Source organism: Octodon degus, unplaced genomic scaffold (assembly GCF_000260255.1).
Source record: "Octodon degus isolate 3935 unplaced genomic scaffold, OctDeg1.0 scaffold00009, whole genome shotgun sequence".
Lineage (NCBI taxonomy): Eukaryota > Metazoa > Chordata > Mammalia > Rodentia > Octodontidae > Octodon > Octodon degus.
In genome coordinates this window covers 12879733-12885791 of record NW_004524585.1, presented here as the reverse complement: position 1 = coordinate 12885791, position 6059 = coordinate 12879733, and positions in this window count along the sequence as shown.

Genomic DNA, 6059 nt, shown 5'->3' with positions numbered 1-6059 from the left:
AAGCTAAGAGAAGTGGAAGAGCAAATTAGAACTGGAGGAGATAAAGGCCTGTGTGAGGAAACAAGATAGACAACTCGTATCAGCCTGTTTTCCATAGTTGTAACAAAATACTTAAGGTCAGTTGCTTTGTAGAGAAAAGAGGTTTTCTTAGCTCACGGTTTTGGTGGCTGGAAGTCTGGACAGCGTGGATCTAGCTCTGTGGGGTTTCCTGGCTACATCACATCATGGTGGCAGTATACATAAGAGGGAGACACCATCTGATGAGATAAGAAGGAAGATGGTGAGGAGGGGCCCACCTTACTCGTTTATACCAACTCACTCCTGATAAATAAGTGGTTCTCATAAGAAACATATTAATCCCTTCTGAAGGCAGGGCTGGCACTATCTGAACCTTACCTTGTATAGATCCTGTAGCCTCCAAGATTACCATGCTGAGAACCAGGCTTCGAGTACACAGTCCCCTGGAGACAAACCACATCTGCTCCATGGCACAAAGGAGGGGGTTGAGGATGGAAAAGGGACATCAGGCCCCTCTTTGGTGGGGGCTAAATGAGGAAACAGCAGTCCTTAGTAAATACATCAAGGACTTCACAAAGGAAGAGATAGCAGGTCTGAGTTCTTCTGGAAGGGAGAAAGCCCTTTGTCTTGTCTGGCCCATTAGCCTACAGCTGATCATCACTGGTAAAGAGCAGGCACCATGGTGAAAGCCTTAACAGCCACAATGCATTAGAAAATGGTGAAGGAAGTTTGGAGTTTGGAGAAGAGACTTCGAGACAATGAACATCCTGGTCATGTGAGGATGAAATAGATGCTCCTGTAACTCCACAGGGGAGAACCAAGGCAGGGGAGTAGAAGAAAAATATTTAGCTCAGAAGAGAAGACAACATGCAATGTAGCTGGAGACAAATCAGCAGGAAGTCCCCTACCCCATCTGGAATGTCTGCAATGTCTGGAAACAACTTTGTCACAACTGAGGGCGAGGGATGCCAGTGTCTAGGGAGAATCCGGTCAGAGGCGCTACCGCTGCACACCCTGCCATGCACAACGCTGCCCTCACAGCAGAGGTCAATGGTGACTCTGGGCCACGTGACTCTGATGTAGGGGAACGAGCACACTCTGGGGGTTCTAATGTCTTCTGCCAAGGGTGCTGACCACCAGCCTCAAAGCCAGGGGCAAACTTCTCAGCCTGTGTGGTTGCCAGGATCCTCATCTGAGAGATGAGGACAACAGAGCAGAACTTGCGGCACCATAGTAGCATTCCGTGGAGTTTTTCTGAATAGTGTCCAGCAAAATGTCTGAGAGAGAGAAAGTATAATAATGTCCCACTGTAGTGGAGACACGAAGAAGACTGTCTTCCCTTTTAGCTAACAATTGCCCTGTAATGGTTTGGAATGCCAGAGAGGCTAGGAGCTGTAGCGAGAGTTCTGTCCCTGGTAATTGTCCACCTCCTACAGGGAAGCCATGAAGTATTCCGGAAGAGGTGAGACACGAGGCTGGATGACAGCAGTGTCAGCCCTTTGGTCCTTTCACCCCACTGTTTCTCTGGAAGGAAATCTAGAAATCTGCTTGTATTCCAGCGTCCCAGGAACCAGAGAACTGCACACTTCAAAAAGTCAAAGAATTGACTGAACGAGGACTGATTAAAGCAGAATCTAGAACCTTACTGTCTGGCCCTTCCATAATGTCCCTCTTTCCCTCTCTGGCTCCTTCCCTTTCTCTTTCCTTCCCTGTGTCAGTCACCTTTGCAGTACTGTCATCAAGTACCTGAGCTAATCAGCTTACACAGAGAGAAGGTTTATTTTTGGCTTTGGGTCCTACCACTCTATTGCTGGCTGGCTGACATGCTTTTGGGCTTGTGCTGAGGTAGAACATCACAGTGAGAGGGGCTGGGGAGATGGCTCAGTGGAATAACCTCTTCCCTGGCAAGCGCAAGGGCCTGAGTTCAATCCCCGGTTCCACCAAAAAACAAACAGAGAGAGAGAGAGAGAGAGAGAGAGAGAGAGAGAGAGAGAGAGAGAGAGACCTGCAGTCCCATAGTTTTCTTGAAGGACCTATCCCCAGCAGGGTACACCTCAAAAGGCCTCCTACTACACCCCAGCTCTTCGAGTTTCCACCAACTCCCAATAGTGCTACTCACCTAGTGGCAGCCAGGAAGAGGGCCAGGTACAACTCCATCACTGAGTTAATCCCCCCAACAAGTTAGTGTCAGTCACCTCCTCAGAGCTCATTAGCTAACAACAAAACTTCAACACAGTGAGCCTACTGGGGGACATTTCGGATCCTAACCATAGCAGATAGGTTTACTGCCGACAGCCAGCTGGGCTCGCTTGATGACTCCAAGGTGCCCCCTGGTCAAGAAACCCAGGAGACTATGACATAGTCATAGCAAGAGGTGGCTGCCTCCCCTCCCCTCTCTAGTACAGATGCCATTTCAGGAGCCTCTCAGAAGAGTCAAGCTAAAGGCTGTCACAGACCTGAGAGCTGGAGTTTGCATCACTGATGCCCGTCCTTCTGCACAGCTCTCTTCCCTGCCTGGCCCAACTGCCGGTCACTATGGCTCTGAACAGCTGAGAGTGACACTAACACACAGACCTCTGGCAGGAGCCAATGGATTGGCTAAATCAATGAGGCACAGTGGGTTCTCTTGGGGGTCTCTGCTAGCCGGAGACATCGATGGGCCCACCCAGCAGCCCTCTGCCCTCCAGGTATCACTGTGAGGCTGGCAGGAGCTTCGCAGGCGTTTCCCTTTCTCTGAATTTCTGTCCTCTCAGTGCAGCTCATCTAGCCTTTGCCGGGCTTACCATGGTCCGTGACTGCTCCTTCCTCATCACCCTCCCTGCTGCTGCGGAGCCTTCATCTGACAGGAGCGCAATTCCATGACACTACAGAGGCCAGTGCCCTGCCCGTCCCCCACCCTCGCTCCCTGAGCTCGGGCTGCACCGGACTGCTCGCGCTGCCCCAGACCCTCACCCCTGAGCATGTTCTGTCACTGTGCATGGCCCTGGCAGATGTTGGCTCCTGACCTTCATCTGTTCTCATTTACAGTACATTGATTTTGTTAGGGGAAGGGAGATCAATGCCCTTGAAAAAGATAAATTTTCCAGGATGCCTTGTTGCTACGAGTGATGACACAATTCTGGCCAATGGGATATAAACCTTTTTAGGCATTCTTTGCTCCCCGGAAAGTCCCTGGTGTGATGCCCATGTATGAAAACCCAGTTTACAACCAGGAGTATGACAACCACATGTCAAGGAACCTGGCCTGGAAGACAGAAGGAGCCAGGGCTTTTCAGGACTCCCTTGAGCCCTCTGCAGGCCTACCTCCACACCCTGAGCTATGAGAAAGTGGGCTTCCATCTAAGGCTTGCATTTAGGTTTCTGGTACATGTGACTGAATGCAGCCCTAACTCATGTAGACCCTCATTGCAAAACCTACCCCTCCAGGGCTGGCCAAATAGCTCAGCGGATTAAAGTGCCTGCAAGCAGGCTCAGGGGCCAGGGATTCGATCCCCAGCCTGTGGTGCCAGCCTTGCCCCTGGGGCACTGAGCCAGCAATGGAGACTGGGCATGGTGGCACACGCCTGTAATCCCAGCTCTTGGGAGGCTGTAAACAAGAGAATCACTATGAGTCCATCTAATAGTGAGACCCTGAACATCCTGTAGACCCTTCCCTAAAATGAAAAGAAAAAAACCCTACCCCTCTGTCACTCATTGCCCAGGTGGGTGGCTTCCCCACCTCTGCTCTGTTGGCTCTGGCCTCTCTCAGTGCAGCTGTCCCACCCACAGCCTCAGGTAAAGACGCTTGATAAAGATTGGTACCAAGGAGTACCTCAGGAGATGCTTGGTAAGGATGGGTGGACACAGACCAGGGTTGGCCTCTGCTCCTCAAGATCTCCCAGCATTGCTGCTCATTGAGGATTGTTTGTGATGATTCTACCTTGGGTGTTTGATTAAATGACCATCCCCCTGAGTTTGTCCTTTCTGCTTGTCCAAATCCAGCAAGGCACACAGGACAGTGGTCCTGCCCTTGTCCTGAGGAGCAGGCCCCAGAGGGGACTTAGAGCTGGCATCCCGAGGGCCATGACCCCTGTCCTCCCCAGGACTGTTGGGTGAGGGGAAGGGCAAGCTCAGGGCCTTCTTGGGGATTCTTTCCTCTCTTTAGATTTCATGCAGCAGATAAGGTCATCTGGTTTCTTCTCCACCTCCAGGCAGGAAAATCCCACAGCTTTCAGAGAAGACAGAGAAGACTCAGGGTATCTCTTCCCATGCCAGGATGGGACAAATGCCAGGCCGCTAAGTCATTGAGGTTGCCCCTTGACTTGGTGGCATGTGTGTAGCCCCATCAGGGGGCCAGCCAGACGCTGGTCTGTGATCTAGGACATGTCCCCTGGAAGGAACTTCCCTACCGTAGGATGGGGCTAGAGGAAGCTCTTTGTGTTCTCTCTTCACTAATCTATGGGCTCCTTTGAGACAAAGTATGTTTTATTGACATACAGACTCATTCAGGGTACCTGGCTCAAATATGCTCAATAAGTATTTGTAGGAGGGAAGGAGGGAGGAAGCGATGCCTTAGATGTCAAACACGTGAGTAGCTAGGCGAGATCGAGCCCTGCCCCTGCCCAGCTCAGCCCACCTTCCCTGGAGCCGCTGGTCTCAGGTCTTCAGACCTGACTCGGCCACATCTTCCCCCCACACCCCAACATTTTGCATTCAGAATTCATCATTCACTGCTCCTGAAGTCAGCTGGGAATTTCATTCCAGCTTTTAATGAAATGGGCTGAATCCCAACCCTTCTTCTCATGGACTGATGGAATTAGGTCAGGGAAAGGATCCATGCTTCTTCTTTGGCCTATGTGAAGGTCCCCAAGTCTCTTGGCAAACAAGGCTGCAGAACAGGAACCTGAGATAAGTTGGAGGCAAAATGGCTCCTTCCTGTATGAGGAAGAAGAAGGCCACTTTTAAAGAAGGCTGGCCGGCAGCTGCACCAACAAGGCATCTTTGGGCCACAAAGAGCTTGGTGTCTGGGTGGGTGTGGCTTTCATAAAAGACTCCAGGCAGTTGTTGGGCACCAGGAGGCAGCCCTGAGCCTGGGGGCAGGAAAGAGAATGCACAGGGGCTCAAGACTCCAGCACAGGTAGGGGAGCAGGGCTGTAGGGGTCTCCTAGGCCAGAGGTCCAGAGGGGCATCCCTGCCTCACTCTGCGTCCTCAGAGACAGCCAAGGAGGACCTGGGAGGTAGCTCCAATCTTTCAAAAGAATAGTGGGATCTTTATTCTAAGGAATAGGCTGTACTAGAAGCTCCACTTCCTTTGCTTTAGGCTGGAATTAGATCAACACAGTCTCCTCCTGGGAACAGAAATGATTTGGTACCTGCAACTTGGTAGATAAAACCTTTCACAATGTAGGATTCTCTTTTTTTGATGTTTTAAAAGTTTGGCAACCTGAGATACAGCAGCAATACCTAATTCCCCAGATGAGATGGCTGAGGCCCAGAAAGGCCACATAGCTGGCCGTGGCAGCAGATCCCACCCTAGGGCCACATCGTAGCTGCTCTTTGGGCTACATGTGCCTTTGTGGTCCTTTGTCATTACTCTTGTCAATATGAAAAGAGAAAATGGTTCCACAATAAGAAAATGGCTTATTCTAAGGCAACACAAAACACCACATCCCCATATCAAGAGTTCCACAGGGCATAGTTCCCCATGGATGTGGCTTCCCAAACAGTGGAACACTTGCTGGGAGGAGACCACACAAACCGTTATGGTCCCCAAAGAAAATGGCGGGGGTGTTTAAGGAGGCAGACTACCAAATGATGCGGACTCTTTTTTTTTAATTTTTTTTTTTATTTATGTGTGTGTGTGTGTGTGTGTGTGTGTGGCCAGCTCAGCCCAGCGGGGGGCGGGGCTGGCTGGCATGTGGTGCTGGGGATTGAACAGCGGTCCCTGTGTTTGCTAAGTTTGTTCCAAGTAAGTGCTTTAGACCACCGAGCCATCTCACCAGCCTCATGATGCGGACTCTTGCACAAGATCTAGGTGTGGCTTTCAGTAAGGAAAGAAACTG